We start from the raw sequence: 23,088 nt of genomic DNA on the forward strand, positions 1-23,088 counted from the left end.
TATTTGATGGCTTTTCAGACATGCATAGCCTTGACAAGTTGGGCAGTTTCACAGATGTTCTTGAATCTGAAAATCTGAATCCCTTGATTTGCAAGTTTTTGTTGGGTTTTCTGGGTCAAGTAAGCAGGAAACCATTTTCCACGATCACTTTGGCTGCTTAAAGGAAAAGGGTACACCCATTTTTAATGGCTTTCCTAACCAATTCTCCTAATGCTTGATCTGTCTGAGTTAACAAAGGATCACTGTAGTGGACATTCAGGTTTTATCAGCCCCTCTACTTTTTTCTGTAGACATGATCCCTCTCTTAATTGAGCCTTCCCTTCTTCAAGCTATTAGTGCATCCACCTAGGAACTGCAATATCCTTATTGACTCCAGTAAGCTGGTGATAGTAGATTGATCTAAAGCTGGGTACCTAATTCAGACTGTGGTGAAAGGTTAAGAATCCAGGAGGCAGAGAGAAGGAAAAGTGGTAGTCTGCATAGGAGCATGCAACTGGAATAGAATCCTGGTGGTATTCAAGGTGCTAATATTTTCTAATTTTTTCTAAACCTCCATCCTTCCCCAAGATTCTATAGGTGAGAAACACAATAACGTCCCAATAAATTAATCATTATGGCTTAAAGCTAGTTGGAGGTGTCTGCAATTAAATGACAAATAATGAATACACCCATTCTACTAAATCTTTTAAGTTGAATTTAAGTCCATATGACAAATGATATGTTATCATAAAATATGCTGCATTTTGGAATGCTGCAAAATAATATTTAACTGTCATACATAAAAATTATTGAAAATTAAAGTAAAATTTAATTGAACATGCCTAAAATTTTAAAAATGATGGTATATTATTTTAAAAGAAAATGTATGCCTAAGCTTTTCTTTCAAAGTCAACTATAGTTAATAATATGATTAAAACTCAATAAACAAATTTGACTGAACAGTTAACGCCAATATAAAGAAGAACGTCTACAGATATAGACATGCCTCATGTTAACACAAAACTATTTCTCAATAGACTCTTTGTCCACTCCTTGAAGTCATGATCAGTATTCTGAATCAAGGTTCAAACGACAACCATCAGCCACTGACAAATCAAGAACACTGAAAATATGAAAAAAACAAAAGACAGAAATGTAAACCAGTTGAGCCCTTCCGTTCTGGCCAGAAATAAAATCTCATACAAAAAGATGACCATCCTCCAGGACCATTTCCTCTTATCCAAAGTATTTGGAAGAGCTCTGAGGAAAGGAAAAGGGGAAAAAAAACCCAAACCAAATGAAAACAAAACAGGAGACTGTTGAAAAACCTCTTACAGGGTCAGCTGTCAATGGAATGCATTTTAGTATTCAGGTTACCCACCCATGCAGAACATCAAAAACTGGCTTGAGTCTCTCCCCTATTCTCACAATCTCAGGCTACTGTGGAGCCACTGGGGCTGTCTTGAATAGTAACACACTTTGCCTCTGCAGGATGCATAAACACCAACACAAGCTGATCAAACAGAAGGGGGTATCTTTCTACTCGGCTTTCCTTTTCTTGAGTCATACTTTAAAACACTTAAGCCTGGTACAATTTAGCAAGTCAGACGTCCAACATGCAGCTTATTTTTTCATTCATTCTTACCACCAACCATGTTGTACTTTTTCCATTTTAACATAAAACGATGAATGATTAGATGTAAGAGTCACAGATTTACTAACTTCTCTTATTGGCAACTGTCATTGAAATAGACATTCATTCTAAAACATGGACTTATTTATGACCCTTTCCATACTTCTAGTCTTTAAAACAATTTGGGGTTCTGGATTTTAAGGGTTCATCTGCATTTATAGCAATCTTATGAGGACTAAACTTTGGGATTATAAATCCTTTAAAAATATGGGAAATCCTTAAATCTTGGAAGTTTATGATCATTTAGTTACAACATTGTAGAATATTCTGATGCAGTTAAAGCTTAAAGAGCTGCTGACGCCATGTGAAAAGATGATCAGGAGTTTAATTTAAAATGTCTTAAGTTAAATTGCTACTTTCATTTTATACCTGATTTAAAGTCAATCATCAGACACAGCACTTGGTGGCTGTCAAAAATATTTTCCTGTCAGGATTATGAATCTGTGGGGAGCACTAGTAGCAGAGCATAACATTTTAAGATTACGAAGAAGAACTGAGAAATAGGTACTTAACAAAAAGTTAAAAAAGGAGAGAGGAAAAGAATATGGAAAAGACAAAAATACACATAAAACCTTTCTCAACTGCTTAAGAAAATGCTATTGATTTTCCTAGCTCATCAAGAACTCTTCAATTAAAAAAACGATATTTGATTTAGCTAAGTTTTCTTAATACCGGTAGTTAAGGACATTTCTAATACTACTCTGACTAATAATAATAGTTACCATTTATTAAATGCTCACTCTTATCAGGTACTTTTCTATTCACTTCCTATTCCTCACCCCAAACCAGTAATGCAGATTTTATTACCTTTATCTCACAAAGAGAGATGAAACAGCTACAAAGTTGTGGAATTGGGACCGTATTCAAGTGTCTCTCATTCCAAAGGCCATTTCTGAGCAGTTCATAATCAGTGACAGTGCCCAGCTATGCCCATCTAAGGAGTATAGTGTAGTTTCTACAGCACTAAGTCAGGATTAGCCAACATGCTGGAGAAGATTAGTGCTACAGTACTAATTTCATAGTGGTAGGCCTAAGTCAGAAATTAAACTAGCCATGCAATATATCCAAATTTATACACATAATTTATAAATATCTCTATAAAGTTTTCAAATAGACGTCAAAGTGCCATTCAAAAGTATAATATTACAGGTCATCTTTAAACTTTAGCAACTGTTAAAACTAATCTCTATGTGGGGCTTCTATTACTCATTAGGCATATCACCACTCACAAACAATCAGAACTGCAGTGTATAATTACCCCAAGGATGCTTTTCACTGAAAATGGCCTGTTGTGATGCTTAGATAGTGATTAAGAGACTAAGAGCGTAGTGAGTCGTCTTAATATCACTTCAGAAAAGTGATTTCCTCCCTAATAATTCCCAAGATACATAAATATTCAATTAGGGTCTTTGAAATCTCATTTTAATTGGGCATTCATACTCTACCGAATTTCAAACTTGGCCCAAACTAAGAAGGTGCTTTATTAATTCTTACAATACAAAAAAACAAAAACAATCCCAGTAAATCTTCATAAGTTTTCAAGTAGAAGGGTAAAATAAAGCCAAGATTATCTTTTATATGAAATTTTCAAATTTAATAGCATTTTAAGACATGCTCTAAAGCAATGAGCTAAAACATAACTGTATATCTGAATCACATAATCACACGGGGAATTGACTAAAGTTTCGTGGGACCCTCATGAGAGCTAGTAAATAATAATAATGATAGTAGCAAATAGTTACAATCCTATTATGTGCCTGGAACTGTTTTAAACACTTTGCATACATTTTTCCATTAAATTTTCACAACAAACTGTGAATTAGGTATAGTTGTCATACCCATTAAAACATACCAGGAAATTGAGGCATAGAGAGAGGATCCAACATCTTGTCAAAAATCAAATAATTTATCAAACCTTGGCAAACACACCACAGAGTCCCTTCTCGTCACCACCACACCATTCTGCCTCTCCAGACAGCAGAATATCAAGACCTGGGGCCTAGATTTTAAATTTTCCCAGTAGCTCCTTTGCTACTGCCAGCAGGTCAGGCTAGAGACCTGCAGCCTTAAAGTTTCTGTTTCACTAACTGGGGACTAAAAACAAGCTTTTCTACATTTGGAAGAGAAAAATGAAAATGTCAAATAATTAATAAAATACCCATATGGCTTGTGTTTCTTTAAAACTTGAACAATCTACTTGTTTTCTCATCCTAGATGGCTCTTTACATGGTCCAATGGGGTGAACTTTTGAGTACAAGGAGGCAGATCTTGAAAAGTCAACTTCAGCGGTTCTCAAATTCTCTGGTTCCAGGACCCTTTTACACGCTTAAAAATTGATGACCTAAAGTAACTGTTGATTATGTTGGTTTAACTATCAATATTTATATATTAATAGTTAAACTGGTAAAATTTTAAAACACAAGAATACACCAGCACACATGCCATAGGCCAGCAAAGCAATGATGTCATTACGTATCATGAACCTTCTGGAAAACTCTACTGTACATTTGTTAAAGTATGAGATTGAAAGGTAAAATACATCTTAGCATTATTATGAAAATGTTTTCTTCTAATAGGTCCTCTGAAAGGGTCTCAAAGAACCACGGATTTCCCCAGAATACACCTCGAAAAGAGAGGATTGTCTGCTCTACAAAATAACTGAAATAGAAGTTTACCAGATAGCACTATTCAGTTGGTTGATTTAATTTTCTATCCCAGAGATAATGTTCACAATAATTAGGACTACCACCAACAGTATTCCATTTAAGTTCTTGAATAATATGGATCAAATGTTAACAGTTTCTAATATGTATATGTAATCACTCTTATGAAGAAATTCATTAACATTAAACTAAATTCTTAAGTATCAATAAGACATTAGTAAGACATAAATTATTAAGATCTATAGAATCTCTTATGATCAAATACAGGCAGAACTCTCCCCTTTCATCCACTCCTTAAAACAAATGGAGAATTTCAATGAATTCAGAGTAGGACAGCTAATTTTTTATATATATTTTGTATTTGTGAGTGCATGAGCACACTTAACAATTCTAAGAAAAAAATTACACCTGGTTACTTTATGCAGTAGAAGAGTTAATTTTATTGGGCCACATAGACACTCAGACCAGGGTAATGACATTAAAAGATTTGGGGAAAACTATACATCTTTGGGCTCACAGAGGCTATTCACAGGCATACTCACACTACTCTCTCAAAGTGACCAGTAAACATCAATATCAAAATCACAGCCAATGAAAAATCTGGATTTTTCTCCTCACTGATCAACAACTCCCTAATAACACACAGACACACACACGCATACATACTCACACACACACACACACACACACACACACACACACACAGAGAGACAAGAAAGGAAAAATGTCAGGAGGCCCTTACTCATATTTGAATGTTTTAGTTTATATTTTATTATAAAATTGGGTCTTCTATAAGGGAATTCATTTGCATAAAAGAAAAAGACATAAATGTAATAGTAATCTAAGCGTAAATATGTCCTTGAAGGCAAACAAATGCTAAATTACAGTATAGCCTCTGTCTTTAGGGTTCCTCCCTATGTGAGCAACTGCATATTTTGAATGTAATGCAAATCTAAGAAATCAAAGGGAAAATAGTCATTTGCAAAACTTAAGGAAAGATCATCTCCCTCTAATTCCAACTGCTCTAGGCATTCACACCATGCTAAATTAAGGCTGTATAACATTTCTCAAAATCCCTCTGTTTTTAAATACACAATCAGTTTTCCTTGCTGATTTCTGGGCAAAACTGCCCCACTTCTAATAGTAACTGTCACTCCTACTTGGCAGCTCTTTTCAAAGAGAGTTTCATCCAGCAGTTAAAGCAGCCTAAATGAAATCTGAAGAACAATTCAGTTTAGCATTATATTATTTGACTGACTTCAATTCTTTTGATTTGATAAACTTTTTTTTTTTAATCTTCTATTTAGGATTAACTTGGCTATAACTCACCAAGGAATCTAAAGGACAAGTCCATAAAAATTTTGCCTTTCCCAACTACTAGAAACAATGTCAGGCACAGTAGCCGGAGCCAGAAAGTCTCATACTCACTATTATTCCCCATGGAAAGGAATGTTTAAATCTCCAAAAGGCAAGAAGATTATCATTAAGAAAATCATTTCTAAAAGACCTTCCATTCATATTTTCATGGAGGGCTCTCAATCTGAAGGATAATCACACCAAGCAACTTAAAACGAGACATCAAAAGCATTTACCCATCAAGCAAATCACATGCTGGCTTATCACTCACTCTTCAGGCCAGGGATGCCTGGAGAAACCTAACATATCTATCTTAAAAATTTGAATAGTTCACATAAACCTTTAAACTAATCATTCCTCCTACCCTGAGTTTATAGAAATAGTCTAGTCAACCATATACACAAAGGAAGCAGGTTATTCAATATTTAGTTATGAAGAAGTGCTAGGGAATGGCATTCAGGCACTTCTGACACATTCACCTTCAGCTAAAGACAGCACACAATACACTGACAGACACAGTTCTAATGACATCAGGACCTGTGGAATGTATGACTGCTAAGAAACACATGCTGCTAGGAAACAAAGAACAGATCTGATCAAATCTTCCAACATAAGGGCTCCGAAACACTGTGATTAGATCTTCTAAAATGAGAGGACACGTATTCTTTAATCTTAAGAAATTTGCAAGTGCAAAGGCTTTAACACATACCCTCTAGGAAGGAAAGAAATATATGAAGCTAGAATCTCATGGATGAAATCACAATTCCCTAAGTTTGCATTAAGACAATTGCCACCAGCACTATCCCATAAAAATATAACTTAATCAAGATCAGGCATCAATGATTCAGTATTCCTTTTTGGGGGGGGGGGGGGCAACCTAAGCTTTTTCAAGAAGTCAAAATCCTAAAATTGAAAGAAATGTGGAAATCATGGTACCCAGAAAAAAAGTACCCTTTCACATTTACAGTGCTATACTTTTTTCAGCAAAATAGAACATAGCCATTTGCAACAAACACAAAAGCAGTCAGAGCTAATCTACAACTAAGCAACTTAATGTCTTTTTAATAACTGAAAAGTGTTTAGCTTTCCAACTTTTTAAAACTGTCTTTGTACATTTTTAACCCATGGTCACCAAAAAAAAAAAAAAAAAAAAAGATTGGGTGAAACAAAGGTGAAGATATTTCAATGCAAGTATTCTTCTAACTCCTAGACAAACGTCTGGAAACCTCTTTTGATGATACTATAAAAGAACTGACAATTCTGTCTAATCCACATACAGACAAATTGGGCACCAGAACTCCAGGTCATTTAGTACCATTACAGATTGAAAAATATACCAAGGAAAGCTAGCTAAATTCTGTTTAATCTCACAGGGAAATAAGGTACATTCTCCAAATGAAAAATTACTGAAGAACTGTTTCTTTGTAGATTCTGCAATGACATTCTTTAACTAGTGTTGATAACCCATATGACACTAAATTAGCAGATCACCTATTTACTTCAGAGCAAAACACAGAAGGCAAGTTTTCCTTCCTGCCAGAGTCTATGCGTCTCCTCGCTTCCCCAGCAGCTGGCTGGAAGGATGTAAAATCAGAGGGGCAAGAAGGCTTATACTTCCTAATGAGTAATCTACCCAGGAAAGTAAACACAAGACACCACCAGGTTGGGCTCTAAAGGAGGCTGTGGCAGGGCTGCTTACACCGTTGTTTACAATGTGCTCTAACTACCGCAGGCAAGATCACACACAGGCACAGGGAGGAGACACCCAGAGGTGGCTCGCACACCTCGAGTTCGCCCAATTGCTATGATACCTCTGGCCATAAATAAAACAGCGCACGTTCCTATCTGAAAGTGGCCAGAGAATTCCGGGGACCAAGGGTTATGCTGGCTTACTTGGTTATTCCAATCTGCCCGAGAGACGACTACTCTATTCCTTGGTCCTCATCAGGGCCAAATTGGGGTGCCATGCGCGCTGCACCAGAGACTCTCAGGCGCTGCACGCATCTCTCAGAGGTGCTCAGTAGGGGAGAGGGGACACAGTGAGGCTTCTTCGCAACCCCTATCGGCCCCCGCGGCCTCCTCAAACCAGCTTTTCCAGTTAAGCGGATCCCAGGCAATTTCGAAAAGCAAGCTCAGCTCAAGTAGCACCAGCTCTGCCATCCCCGCAAATATCTCCGGGCCATCCCCGGAGCGCACGAACGCGCACACAGACAGGCACACGCCGACCCTGCTGCCAATTAACCCTGGTAGCGGAGGTTCCCCCCACCCCACCCCACATACACACCCACCCACCTATACTGCTAGGGGCCTAGCACGTTTAGCCCTTGAGCTCCGACGTGGGACCATCGGCGGGCGCGCGGCGGCACCGACGCTCCGCTGCAGCCCAGTGCCTTCCCTTCACTGGCGAGAAGATGAGGGGCACCTGCCCTCCTACCTGTAACCCAGCCGACCGCCGCCACCGATGCTCTGCCCACCCCGCCCCGGCGCCCCGGCCACCCCGATTCGTGCAACACCGCCCCCCGCCCCGTACCCACTCCTAACACCGCGCCGCCCCGGGCCACCCACGAAAGTGGCAGCTTTCTCCAGCCAAAACCGCCTAACAAAGGCCAAGCAAGCAGGTCCAAACCAAACTGCCGTGAAAGGGACACAACGGGCGGGGTGCGGGGAGGTAGCGAGGCTCCGCGACTCAGGGGCGCGACCTGGGCAAACGCGGCCACCATGGATGCTCCAGGCAAGCGTCTAGAGAAGATCGCGGCGGACTCATCGCCCCGCAGTCCCCATCACCCCTGAGCCCAGCGCCTCACCCGGTCCCTGTCGGTCCTCCAGCCCTCTCACGCCTCCAGCGGCACCGGCTCCGAGCCGGTAGAGAGAAGGCGCCCCCTGGTCGGCATTCAGTTCCTACCAAGGGATGACACTGGGGTGAGAGGGGAGTTAAAATTCCCAAGGTGGAAACCGTTCCTATGCCCCAGTGTTGGACTGCGAATGCTCCCGGTCAACTCTCCCTTTCATTTCTCTCAGCCGCCAAATCGCCCAATAGCCGGAAAAACCTCGAACCCGTGCCAACCCCCAGCGCCCACCAGCCATGAGGTTCCCTTCCCGCCCCGCATCACGATCAGATGAGTGTGTGTGCGGGCGAGTGTGTGAGTGGGAGGGTGAGTGTGCGTGAATCCTGCACCCCCTCGGTTGCCTGCCCCGCGGACGCAGATGCCTGCGCCGGGCCAGGGCCACCACTATTAGGAAGTGTGAGAAGAATAAATTACCTTTCGTAACCGCCGGTCCCTGAGATCGTCCCATCAGTTGTTCAACAACCTGCAGCCCGGTGGTTTCCACAATCCAGCCATGGAGCTCGGGGCAAAAGACCGAGCGGCCCCAGCGAAGACACCCCCACTGCACGTGTCCAAGAATGATAGCCAAAGCGCAGAGAAGGCAGCAGGAGGGTGGAGACCCCAGCCAAGGAAACAACGAAAAGTCTTTCCTTCCCCCTTTCTTCTGCTACACAGCCATGAAGAAAAGGGAAGGGAGGAGGGGGCAAAAGCCAAATGTTTGTCTTCCTTTACGTTTCCTCGCTTCACACACACCAAGGGGGTAAAAACGGAGCAAAGGGAGTGGAGGGTTCAAATGTCTCTTCCAGTCCACAGTTGCACAACTTCGGAGTCAGGCTCTGTCTCCAGCAGCAGCCGAGGGACCCAAGCGGCAGCTATTAACATGCGGCAGTCATAGCTGGGGCTGCTTTTCCTCCCGCTGCCGCTGCCGCTTAAGAAAAGACGCTGCTGGAGAGACCAAAAATGTTCCACCATCCCCCCAGCCGATCTTTATATCCAGTTCTCCCACCCCACCCCCTTTCTTTTTCTTCTTCTTCCTCGTCCTCCCCTTTCCGGCTGAGAGCGGGAGCGAGGGAAAAGGTAGGGGGAGCCGCGAGGGCCAGGGGTGGCTTCTTCTCCGCCAAACCCTCCTTCTCCTCCCGAGGTTCTCTCCCCGCCGAGGGTCTCCTCTCGAACCCGCAACCTGTGCAGAGAGCTGGAGCGAGGGCCACACAAACTCCTTCCCGGGTGCACAGAGGGGACGCGCGGGTGGAGCGGGCGCCGGGCAGCCGAGGGCTGCGTCCCGGGGGCCGCGGAGCCCAGAGCCCGGAGGGTGGCTGATTAGCTCGCCGGCCGGGCCGGGCAGCTGCGAGCATGTGGGAGCTTCATCGCGCGGCCCCGGGCGCCGCGCCGCCGCCGCCTCTTCGGTCCTGTGTCTTCTTCGACTCCCCGAGAGCGAGCAAGGCTCTAGCGCTCTCCAGACACGCACACTCACACACGCGCATACACGAGCGAGCTCCGGCCAAAGCCAACCGTGCCACCCGCGCGCGCGCACACACGGAGAAAGAGGACGGAGGCTAAAAGAGAAGAAAGAAAGGGGAGGGGGCGAGTCACAGGCGGCAGCAGCGGCAGCTGCAGGAGCGGAGGCAACGACCAGTACGGGAAAAGCCGGTAGCGGCAGCGGCGGCGCCCACCAGTACCAGCGGCAGCATCTGCATTCCCGCTCCTGGGAACTGGGGCGAGCAGTGCCGGGCGAGCAGACGACCCGGCGACGCGCCGAGAGCCGGTCGGAGCGCGGGCGCGCCGGGGCCGTGCAGCCTGCGTGCGGCGGACGCAGCCGGGGCCCGAGCCGAGGCCAGAATGAGCCGCGGGCGGGCGAGCTCCGAGAGCGCCGAGAGCCGAGGAGGGGGCTTGCGCCGGAGAAAGGGGTGGCGGGAGGCAAAACCCGGATCTGGAGTGCGCTCGGGCTCCACCGCGCGGGCTCCACCTAGCAGCTCAACAAACGCTTGGAGGTGGGAACGAGAGAGCTGCTACAAGAGGCTTTCCTTTCAGGGTTTGTCAAACAAAGGGTACCTCTCCTCGCGGTTATGAGACAAGCTTCGCTCTCTCTCTCTTTCTCTCTCTCTTCCCGCCCCCCCACCCCTTAGCCTTCCCTCTTCCCTCTCCCCTCTTTCTCTCTTTCTTTCCCCCCTCCCTCTCTCCCCTCTTCTCTTCCTCCTTCATTCCACCCCAGGTGAGTAAGCGACGTCAGATTGAAAGTACTGCCAGTGTCTCTTTTTACAGGTACAGATTATTCCATATTTTCATTATGCAGGTACCGAGTCCCAGTGCGTTTTCTGCCTTTGGTCCATTTTATGTTCCTTCAAACTTACCTCAGCGTGCAAGTTCATTGCAGCCGTTAAAGTGCCTTCTGATAATCGGATGTGGGGATTCAGTGACTTTATTTTACATCGATAAAAATTACCATAATGGATACAGAAAGGTGCCGATTCCAAAGCAATGCCTTGTGATAGAGGAAAAGTCTGTTCAAGTTAACTGAGTGACCTTGGTCAATTACTGAACCCCTTTCTGCCTTCTTTGTAAATGAGAGGGTTAAGTAGGTAATTTCTAAGGTCTTGTCCTGCTCTAAAATTTCATAATCTGAAATGGCTAAGGTGTTATTTTCTATATCAATACATTCGGGTTACCATTACAGGAGAAACTAAGATTTATTATATGCATCCAACAAGCACATTATATCCAAATTATATTTGAATGTATATAATATATTCAGAATGGTCTAATGCTCTCCCAGTTCTTAGGGAGGTAGAGTCAACATATGAAGACCATAAAACCTCATTCGAATTAACAGACCATACCCAGTACCAGTGACTATCAAAATCTCATTCAGTCTTCAAAGCTCAATTCCAGTACCAACTGCTCCAAAAATCCTTTTCTCACCAACCCCATTCCAAATAATCACCCCTTCCATTATATTCCCTTTGATTGTATCTCTACAGAACACCTATTTCATTCTGCTTTTTTCTTGTTCTTTTAAAGTTATTAGTTGCTTGTCTCTATGCCTCTTCACATTATAGGATCTTCCTGGAATCTAAATTACAAATTTTAATCATCTGTATAACATAAGATTAATCTGTATCCACAATATTTTGCACGTTATAATTCTTTTTATTTTTAAAAAAAATGGGAAAGAGATTTAATGATATTGCTGAATTCTGACCAACTAAATGTTCACAGGCTCAAGTTAGGCTACTTGAATTTGCCTAATATGGGGCATCTATGAATTCCCCTGAGTACTTAAATAAAATATAAACTGACATCTGGAGTCACTTGTTACTTAAATAATTTTGGAAAGAGTAGACTCCAGCCAATTGTGACAAGAGGCTCTTATTTGTAAAGGAGGCAAAATGGAAACTACTCAATTCATCTCCCAAATGTATATATGTAGAAAAGTAATAAGATAATAGAATATAGAATGAAAGGTGCTATATAGATATTAAATGTTATTAGTGGTAGCAGCAGAAATATAAATAAACAGCACCTATAGACCAATTTTTAGAATCAGACTTATCACAATATGGCAGGTCTGGTAGGATATGTGAAAGGAATAAAATTTCAATATATAATTAATATATTTATCAAAATATGAAATATATTAACTGAAAAGTAAGCATATTGAGTTAAATAAATAATTAAAAGTATTCACCACAGAGGAGTTGACTACAAATAAGCAAAATTACAAACAGAATAATGAGGGAGAAAGAACCAAGAAGGAAAAAGAAAGTGAATAAAAATAACTGATGGTTAAATAAAAAACAGTGGAAAGAAAAGAATAGGTTTATACAATTTAATCACATGTCAAGGTAGCAATTTTTACAGCAGCTACCTGTATTTTAGGTTCAAACTTCATGCTTCCAAATCATTTTTAATCTGATGGGCATAGTCTTCTCTATTTGATTTAAGATACGAAGTGTCAATACTCCATTGCCAGGAAATCCATGACTCTTGCCAATATTTTTCTAAGGTGAGCCTTCCACAAAAATACACTCAAATAAAATACTGTGCCCTCTTTGCTACCCAACTATATTTAACACCTTCTACTCAGGGACAAGATAGTATAGCAGATGATGTTTGAGCAAAGATGCTATTATACATGGTAGCTCTGTCCGCTAGAGTGGTTTTTAAAAAAGATCACCTGTCGACTTCAACTCCATTAAAATTGAAAAAAATCAATATTTATAAAATGGAAAAGAACCCCTCCCCCAATTTTTTTAAAAAGCTGAGTAGCCAATCAAATAAGATAACCACTATTAAAATGTTTTAATAATTTAAAAAATTTCCTGACCAAAGGATTTTTTCAAATTAATAATTAATATACTAAAATCTCCAACACATGTAAGTTAGGAAAAGAACATGGATAACATGTTCACAAAAAATATACAAATGGCCAATAAATGAAAGGAAAAATGTTCTGCCAATATAAATCCAATACATAAAAATATATAAAATTAACTATAATTTTATAATTATATAAAAAATATATAAAATTACCAGATCCATCATGTTTCATGTTTCACTCATGAAATTAGCTGAAAAATAGCAGTTCCCGACTACTAAACTCTAACAAAAGTGTACTGAGACAGGCCTGCCTCTATGCTAGTGATGTACACTGACACAATTTTTCTGGAAAGAAAGCTGAAATTATGCCAACTGCCTTATAGAATATATATGTCATTAATCCACAGTTTCTATTTACAGATATCACTTCTACAGAAATAAACAGAGGTATGGACAAGGATTTTGTATAGTGATACACACCTCAGTTGTAATTGTTATATAAGGGAAGTAAGTATGTAAGATATCTTGTTTTTGCATACTCAGTAAATGCCCTTACCTGATTGGAATTGGTAGTTATTCAGTTAGTGGGGGGGAATGCCTACATTGCAGGAGCAGAGAAGAAAAGGAGGAAAAGAAAGGCATACTCACACCCAGAGACATTTTCCTGAAGTTGCACACACCATTTGCCCATTCATTTAATCCTCAGAAATGGTGAGCTGGTAACACTTAGCTACAAGGATAACAAGAAATGTTGACTATTCCAGGCAGTCATGAGTCCAACTGAAAATCGGGATTCTTTAACGATTTAATTCTTCCTCAGCCTGTGACTTGACATTGTGCACCACCCTGGGCTGAGCTTTGCATACTTCAGGTTTTTAGTAACTAAATGAATCCCTACTACAGACAGTAGACAATGCCACCTTCAATGAAATGACCTTCTATTTCAACCAGACGTAAACTTTCACAAAATTACTGAGCTTTTGTCATTGGGAAAAATACTCCCTAATAATCAATTATCAGCAGTTACAATCTTAAATGCTACTGGGCCTAGATACACTGACCAATCAAGGTAATCAGGGGTAAATCACACCTGCAAAGCAGGCAGCAAAGCTTAATACTCAGATTCCTAGTTTGCCATGGTATGATTAGAATTCCAAGGGGTCTTGGGTTCACTAGAATAATGACTCAAGTGTAGATTATATATATATGATCAGAACATATTTGACTGACTAAGGGATAGTTTAATTCTAAGAAGTATCCAGTGATGCTCTCTAATCCTTGGGATGTACATCAAAGGACCTATTTTAAAAGATTGTAAAATCTTACCCAGGTTATATATCCCTGCTGATTTGGTATCATCTATTCTCACCTTGATTCAAGCAATTCACCCTTACTCTTTTTCAATCCAAAAGAGGATCTGTGTATTCTACATTCTAAATGACCTGGAAATTTATCTATAGATCTAGATAAAGTAAATCTAGATCTAGATATTTTTTATAAACAGCTTCTCCTAATTAAGTGTTTAACATTTTTTTAATATCCTGACTTCTTTTCTTTTCAATGGAAGAGTCTCTTTCGACTCCTTTTCATAATTTCTGTAATGTTTGCATATATGCATGCCAGTTCTGGATGACTATGAAAGGAACAACAAGCTTCTTTTTTTTCTGTAACTATCCCAGCTACTTTGTCTTAGATCCCACAATTAAATTACCTTTCATAACTTTAAATTAGCTTGAACACCAAATGCTTTAAGCCACTTGCTGTAAATGTTAACAATAGAACACTGGTTCTTGGACAAGTACTCAGCACTCATATAAACATAGTTGCCTTAAAAATATCACATCACAATGTCTAGATTCCAGACTCTAGAAATATGAAAATATTCAAAAACCCAACACTGTTTTCTTAAGGTCTCCCTCTTGAAAAGGCAAATGTGCTTATATGTTACAAATGAAAATATCATGGTCAACCAGATATTTAATAATGATTGTTGTGGCCTGGAACAGAAGGGTAAGACTCTGTTCCTTTGTAAAATACTGCTACCCTGTTGGGCTCTGCTCCTCAACCCTGTTCTTTTAAGACTACAGTAGACACCAGTAGGAGATACCGGACTCATAATTACTCCCTCTTCTCTGAGCATGGTTCCTGTACATGTAAGTATGAGGAGGCTTTGTCCATACTTTTGGCCCTGTCCCTTGGCCATGTTTGATCCAGGCAAGGGGAGCTGACCCAAACTTGGCTAACCAGAATCCTTTCCTAGGAGTTTTCAGACTATACTATGCAAAGGGTCTCAACATCCTTGATGGTGGAGGATGCTATTCATGGCCACATTTTCTGCTACATGGTGCTGTCTAAACATGACATAGTACAATATTTTCCTGGAGAAAGCAATCAGATTTTAAACATACTGCTAGCCTTAATCAGAAATGCCTTTTTCTTTTGCATCTGTATCTAAACTCACAAATAAGATGTACACAAAGGGAAAATTCTGCATGGACATGTTATATAGTGTTAATATACAGTCTGTGTTATGGTGGTGATATCTAGGAAATTAGGTTCCTTATAAGATTGCCTGCTGGATTTTCCTGAAAGCTGAGCTCATAGAAGGCATATTGAATTATTCTTCTTGGAATGTTGGTCATATTATTTTTGCAGTTCTCCCAGTTAGATGATTTTCTCATTTCTGATATCTGCTTCAACCATACACCTCACCTATTTTCTTATAAAAGCAAAATGAAGAGTGGTAGGAAGAAGAATAATTATTGCCTACTTTAAAATACAGTGCTCAGGATCATATTAGATAGTCAATAAGATATTCAATAAATGTTTGGTGAATGAAATAATTCAAGCCAAGTGTTATATGATATATGTTATAAAATACATAAGATGTATCTGTTACATTATGTCTGATTAATATTAATATATCTATCATTCTATTAAGATTATATATTAATAGAATTTATACATCTAAATGAAAGCTACCAAATTTAAATTAGTCACCTTGACTAGGGGAGGTGCCATTGCTCAAAACAAATTGAACCCTTCTGAAATAATTTTATGCTATGGCATGCTTTGGAACAGCCTTGAGATATTAACAAATCTCTTGCTTTTAAAGCACTCTTTTTTTGGCTAATGGTTTAGCGTCCACTGGAAAAAAATCACTTGCATTAAAGAACTGGAAAAGAGCTTGGAAATCATCTAATTAGCTATCAAGCCCAGAGAAAATATGTTTTTTTGTTCAAAATAAATAAAGTATGACTAATTTTTTATGTAGGTTAATTTTATGCTACAACTCCTTTAGTGTAATGACCCTCACCTTCTATGGGCAAGGCCTAATCCTCCCAAGAAACCAGCAACATAGGTATTATTTCTACTTTATTAATAACGATACTAAGATTCAGACAGTATAATATCTTTCTCAAGGCTGAACATTCAATAGAATACACCATTTAGACAAGTTTATCTTACTAAACCTCTGCCAACATTGGTAGAGATCCTAAATGCAAGTTTTTACAATGAGAACCTTCCTCCTTGGTTACAGTTCATAGGATCAGGAAAAGAAGGAGGTAAGTTGCTTGATTAGCAGGATAATCAAGTCTTTTTCCCAGGGAAATTAGAATTGGGGTTGAGAGAGTCATTGTTTCTTTCCCTCAATAGGCCATGTTAGCTTCCAAGCTGTGGTATGGCCCTCTTTTCCCTGCCTCTTTTTTTTTTTTTTTTTTAAAGGAATTCCTTTTACTTTTATTATTTATTTATTTATTTTTAGCTGTGTTGGGTCTTCGTTTCTGTGCAAGGGCTTTCTCTAGTTGCGGCAAGCGGGGGCCACTCCTCATCGCGGTGCGCGGGCCTCTCACTATCGTGCCCTCTGTTGTTGTGGAGCACGGGCTCCAGACGCGCAGAGCTCAGTAGTTGTGGCTCACGGGCCTAGTTGCTCCGTGGCATGTGGGACCTTCCCAGAGCAGGGCTCGAACCCGAGTCCCCTGCATTGGCAAGCTGACGCTCAACCACTGCACCACCAGGGAAGCCCTTCCCTGCCATTTTAATTCAAGAATCAGAGATGGTTTACATTTGATGGAAAACCTGGACTAGTCTATCATCAGTTGAACTTGGCTTTAGGCACCCAACAAAAGTGAAGAGAATGATAATCTGCAGAAAGGAGCATAAAACACATGCACAGAGAAGAGCCTACATGAAATGCAGAGAGATTTTAGATGGCTTTCTGGACCTGGGTTCTATTTCTTTCCTAAGATCCAGCTACATTTCTGTACCTAGTTTCTGGAAAACAGCCCTTGAGGTGTTATAGTACATTCCCCTTTTTTATGAAGCCCATATTACTTTGTCACAGTCATCAGTGGATTTTGTCTGGTCATTTCCCTCTTCCTACTTTTGGAAATAGCCTGCCTACTCCTTGGTGTCCTTTTCCTCTGCACGTTATATATTGGTAAGGATCTGCCCGTTGTGGTACCCAGCCCACATAGGGAAAGCAGATGATCCAGGCCAAATCACGTACTGTAATCAGCTCTACCCAGTGATTTGTTATAGATGGCCGTATGACTTAAGCCAGGCTATTTAGAGTCCTTCCCTGCAATTTTTTTTTTTTTTTTTTAATAATTATTGTTTTGAGACATGGTCCCAGGTCTTTTTTTTTTTTTTTTTTTTAAGAAATTCACGTTCTTTTATTTATTTATTTATGGCTGTGTTGGGTCTTCGTTTCTGTGCGAGGGCTTTCTCTAGTTGTGGCAAGTGGGGACCACTCTTCATCGCGGTGCGCGGGCCTCTCACCATCGCGGCCTCTCTTGTTGCAGAGCACAGGCTCCAGATGCGCAGGCTCAGTAATTGTGGCTCACGGGCCCAGTTGCTCCGTGGCATGTGGGATCTTCCCAGACCAGGGCTCGAACCCGTGTCCCCTGCATTGGCAGGCAGATTCTCAACCACTGCGCCACCAGGGAAGCCCCTTCCCTGCAATTTTTAAAATATGAACACTGGAGTAGAGAAAATTTACCTCCTTCTCTGGTGTGTTTTCAAGTTAGAATGGTTTAAATCTCAAGTATTTATTTACTAGTTCATTAGTTAGTTATGTTATTCCAAGCTGTCTCTCAGGGATTTAACAATTAGAAAAATAAAATAATAATTTTCTCACAAAATGGTGAAAAGATTAAATGTATATAGGTCAACAGCTTGGTATAGTCTTACCATAAGTTATTCAATTTATATTTTAATAAGATATACTAGTTATACTTATGTGAAATGTCATGAAATAAAATTCCAAGTCTATACTGTACATCTTGCACTAAAGTATGCATACTGTGTTTCCGATTCTCTAATGGTTAAGAAAACCCTGGATTAGGAATCTAAACTGAAGCGGGGCGGAGGGGCTAGTATACAGGCATCTTTGTTCCTTTCAAATTTTCAGAGATCCAGGCTAATGGACACTCCTCCATCTTTAACACATGGCTTTTGCCATTGCACTGGGCAGACCGTAGGGGTGATTTCTTAGCATTTTATTTATGGGCCTGCATGATCTTTATCACAGCTCAGATTCCATTCACAAGAACTCAGTCATATGGCTACACTAACTCTAAAGTAGGTTGGCAAATGTGGTCTAGCTTTGGATCCAGGAAGAAATCGTTGTGAGTCTGATAAACAGCTATGCAGTTCTTGCCACACACTCTCTTGGTGGTATTGAAATATAGCAAAGTGTAAAAGAATATTCAGAATTGTGTAGTACCATCACTGCCACATAACTGAAGTAATATTTAGGCCATATGACACGGTACAAATAACACAGGACATGGATTCAGAAGACCATATTTTCAGTCTTGTCCTTACCATTAACTCCCTGAGTATTGGGCAAGTCAGTTGATATTTCTAGGCTTTATTTTCCCTATTGGAAAAATTAGAATTTTAAAATATCTGTCCTACCTGCATTACAAGGTTAGTGTGGCCACCAAATTACGTATATTATAAATTTAGAGGGCTTTGCAAATGGAAGATCCTTGCTAGGATACACACACACACACACACACACACACAAACACACACACAGACTACACCATTTATATACACAGAATTCCATGCACTGTACTCTGATTCCCATGTTTTCCCATGCTGTTTGAATCTCTCTTCTATCATTGTAGTATCCTCTTCTGGAGATGTTATGACGCACCTTGCATATTCCTTCTCCCAGGACCAAGTATTCATTTCCACAGCCTGAAGAATGTAAGCTGCTCACAGATGAGTTCCTCAAATATTTCCCTCCCTTTGCTGAATGGAGATGTCTTACTCAAGATTATGTTCCCTCCCCAGGAACCTAATTCAATACCTGTCTTTCACAGGGATACTTATGGTAGGCCCATTTCCTACTTCAAGTTGACTCTGAAGGACCATCTCACATTCAGTGAACCCCCACTGAATTGCCCGAGTGCTCTATGAGCTCCACTCTTCCCTCTGTCCAGTTCTGAGTCCCTCATTCCCCCCACCACAACCCCATTCTCACCCTGTATTGTTTCTGAGAGCACTTCTGGATGAACCTTCTGTTTGCAATTCTCCATCTTAGAATCTGCTTCCCAGGACACTTGACCTAAGATAGCTTCCTAGTTCCTACCCTTGCCCTTTCTATAGTTTATTTTTGACACTCAGCCAGAGACATGCTGTTAGAACAAAGTGACTGTGTTAGTTTCCTAGAGCTACTGTAACAAAGTACCACAAACTGGGTAACTTAAAGATACAGAAGTCTATTGTCTCACAGTTCTACTAGAAGCTGGAAATCAGGATGTCAGTAGAGCTGTGATCCCTTTGAAACTCTGGAGAGAATCTTTCCTTGCCTCTTCCTAGCTTCTGATGGTGGCCGTCAATCCTTGGCCTTCCACAGTTGGCAGCTACGTCACTCCAAATTCAGCCTGTCATCACATGGCATTCTCTCTGTGTGTCTGTGTCTTCACATGGTGTTTTCCTTTTCTTATGAGGACAATGGTCATATTGGATTAGGACTCACCCTATTGACCTCATCTTAACTTGATTGTATCTACAAAGACCCTATTTCCAAATAAGATCAAAGACACAAGTACCTGGGGTTAGGACATCAATATAACTTTTTAGGTACTCAATTTAACTCCTAACAGTGGCCTTGCCTTAAATCCTCTGGTTGTTCCCTTATCACTCAGAGAAGTCTGAAGTGGCCTGCAAAGCACTATACAGTCTGACTCCCGACACTTCCACAGCCTGATCTTCAGCTCCTCTCCCCAGAGATCACTTTGCTGCAGCCATAATAGCCTCTCTGTTGCTTGTCCACATTCCAGGCACACCCCTATCTCAGGGCTTTGCATCTGCTTATCTTTGCACCTAGAACACTCTTCACCTAGAGGTCTGCACTGCTTTTTGCCTAACTTCCTTCTGGTCTGTGCACAACTGTTGCTTCTCAGTGATGCTTTCTCTAACCTCTATTTAAAATTTCAAACAGTCTTATCCCACACTTCCTTTTTTTTTCTCCACAGAACTTCTCACTCTCCAATATACCACATAATTTACTTGTTCACTTGTGTTTATTACAGGTCTACAATATAACTTCTGTGATATCAAGGCACTTTTGCTTTAATAGTCCCCTTCCTCCATAAAAAATATTTTAAATTATGTTTTATGGATGCATTGGTATAAAGAAAAATACAATCCAGGATGGATGCATTATTATAACATTCATATTTTTCTTCTGGTTTTAAAATAAATTAAAATTAAAATATTTTTGTGGGCCCTTAGAAGTACCATGGGCCTTAGGCTCTGTACGTAATGGATAAGTTGGCCCTGGTTTATAAATATCTCCCCAGCAGAATGTAAGCTCTTGGAGGATGAGAACTTTGTCCATTTTGCTCATTGATATTTCCCCAGCAAGTAAAACAGGGCCTGGCATATAGCAATGTTCAATAAATATTTGCTGAACATATGAATGGCGAAAAATATCATTTTGGTTTTCCATTAGAATTAGTTTTCCATTCCCTTAGTGAAATTGGTTTGTGTGGCCTAACCTAGAATGTACTGTTACTTCCACTTCAACACTTAAAACTTCAAGAATAATTCTGCAATAGACCAGCCAGCCTTTGAACTAACTGCAGGACTCTAGCCTTACACAACTCATGCGAACCGTGGGAAGCGATAGTAAGTGAGTTGGAGAAATTACTTTTCTGTAGCCCACCTTGGTTCACTGGCAAGTTATATACTCTGTCGGAAAGTAATTACAAATATTATGAGAGACATTTTTTGAAATTAAAAAAAATCACTTGAACAATTATAAGAAAAATTTTACTGGTATCTTGAGATAAACCACAATCTTGAAATAACTTCTACGTAACAAAATAAATCATAAAAAAACCTTAAGATAATTTTATAGAACTAAACTAGTGTGGTTGTCATATTACAGAGATTTATTTTAATGAAAAAAAAAATCCTCTATGAAACTGGTGGGTCTCAGGTGGTAGAGCAAGGATAAAAAAATGACTAAATTTGATTTGTATTTATTAGAAAAGGAGAGATCAGACCTCCAATTTGATTTGGGAAAACTGAAGTTAAACTTGCAGGGGTATAAATATTGCTTATTTTGTACTGAAGAATCCTGGTACTTATGAATTTCTTAGGATAAAATCACTGAAATCCTGTTGAGAAGAAATATTATTTCATGGGAGGCAAAAATCATTACAGTGCCGCATACATTTATTAATACTCAGAATATTTAAAGGTACAGCTGATCAGGAACTTTCATGATTATTTCCTTACCCTTTCTGGAACTACTATAAAATTTCCCATTTGTCCTACCTTCCACAGCCTCATGTGTCTTCCTCGGAACTTGGCTAATATTCAATATTCAGTTAAATATGTCTGTCCTTCATTAGACTGTTGGGGAAGCAGTTACAATTTATTTTAGTACATATATTACCCAGCAAGATGCCTTTCATATTTAATAGATATTCGTTGATTGAACTGTTGAATGTGAAATAATTTAAAAACTATAGACATAGAGTTATTTTCTTAAGGTTGTTTTCATTGTATAAATATTTAGGAAATACTTTCCTTTGAGGGTTTCTTTTTTTTTTTTTTGCCTCTGAGTCCTTGTGGGATTTTTTTTTTTTAAATTCAAACAGAAAGTCACAAAAATTATAATCATCCTCATCAGTTCACTCAGTCCCATGTAATTAATATTTTTTTTTCATCTTGATCTTTTGTTAGCACTTTTATGAATTCATCAGTTTTCCATTAGAGTTCTGAAAATGCTTATTCATTCAATTCAGCAGTATAGTCAGTACCTGATACAAATGTATTTCATTTACCTATTTAAGGTAGGGAGTCCAAAGCCCATCAGAGCAGAGCAGTATTATTTATCTAATACTTGCCTAGAAACTTGCTGGGAACATTATATACATGATCTCATTTAACAATAAAAACAACTCAGAGATATAGGAGTTATTTACATCATATTGTAAATTTAAAAGGCCAAGGGCTGGCTAACTTTCTCAAGGTCAAACAGCCAATAAGTCGAAGGGCTGAATTCAAACCCAAACCTATCTATTTCCAAAACCTATGTTCCTGGACTTCCCTGGTGGTGCAATGGATAAGAATCCGCCTGCCAATGCAGGGGACAAGGGTTCTATCCCTGGTCTGGGAAGATTCCACATGCCGCAGAGCAACTAAGCCCGTGTGCCACAACTACTGAGCCTGCACTCTAGAGCCCATGCTCTAGAGCCCGTGAGCCACAACTACTGAGCCCATGCGTCTAGAGCCTGTGCTCCACAACAAGAGAAGCCACCGCAAGGAGAAGCCCACACACCACAACAAAGAGTAGCCCCTGCTCTCCACAACTAGAGAGAGCCCGCACGCAGCAAGGAAGACCCAACGCAGCCAAAAATAAATAAATTAATTAAAAAAACAAAAAACCAAAAAACCCTATGTTCCTCCACCTACATCTTCACATTAGCAAAAGATCAACTCTACAAAATAATGTCATTTCAGAACAGAGCAATCTTTTTAAGCAAGATGTTGAAAGATAACATAATGAATTTTTATAAAATAGCTGAAATTTTAACTTAATAGCCTCTACAGTAAAAATAATAATTCTGAAACAATGATTTTTGCCAGAGAGACCTATATGAAAATGAGGAATATATTCCTAGGGAAAATGTAGACATTTACTGTGACAGATATTGGTCCAAAGATTTTATATCATTTTAAAATCTGTATTTTGTCACGTCCAGTTCAATTGTGAAAATGATTCTAC

The 23,088-nt window shown here is 40.0% G+C and overlaps 1 protein-coding gene across 7 annotated transcripts in view; it reads right to left on the reverse strand.

Moving 5' to 3' along the window:
• ADGRL3 (adhesion G protein-coupled receptor L3) overlaps positions 1-9,451 on the reverse strand; it is an 858,314-nt gene extending 848,863 nt beyond the window's left edge. For 6 of the 7 annotated variants that reach the window (XM_059922921.1, XM_059922920.1, XM_059922919.1 and 3 more), the window contains exon 1: positions 8,952-9,451. The gene's annotated coding sequence lies outside the window, so the exon portion shown is untranslated. Of the gene's footprint in view, positions 1-8,495; positions 8,565-8,951 lie in introns of those variants that run through there. The other variant, XM_059922915.1, reaches the window with a different exon arrangement.
• Between the last annotated feature and the right edge of the window lie 13,637 nt (positions 9,452-23,088).

Source organism: Balaenoptera ricei, chromosome 5 (genome assembly GCF_028023285.1).
Source record: "Balaenoptera ricei isolate mBalRic1 chromosome 5, mBalRic1.hap2, whole genome shotgun sequence".
NCBI lineage: Eukaryota > Metazoa > Chordata > Mammalia > Artiodactyla > Balaenopteridae > Balaenoptera > Balaenoptera ricei.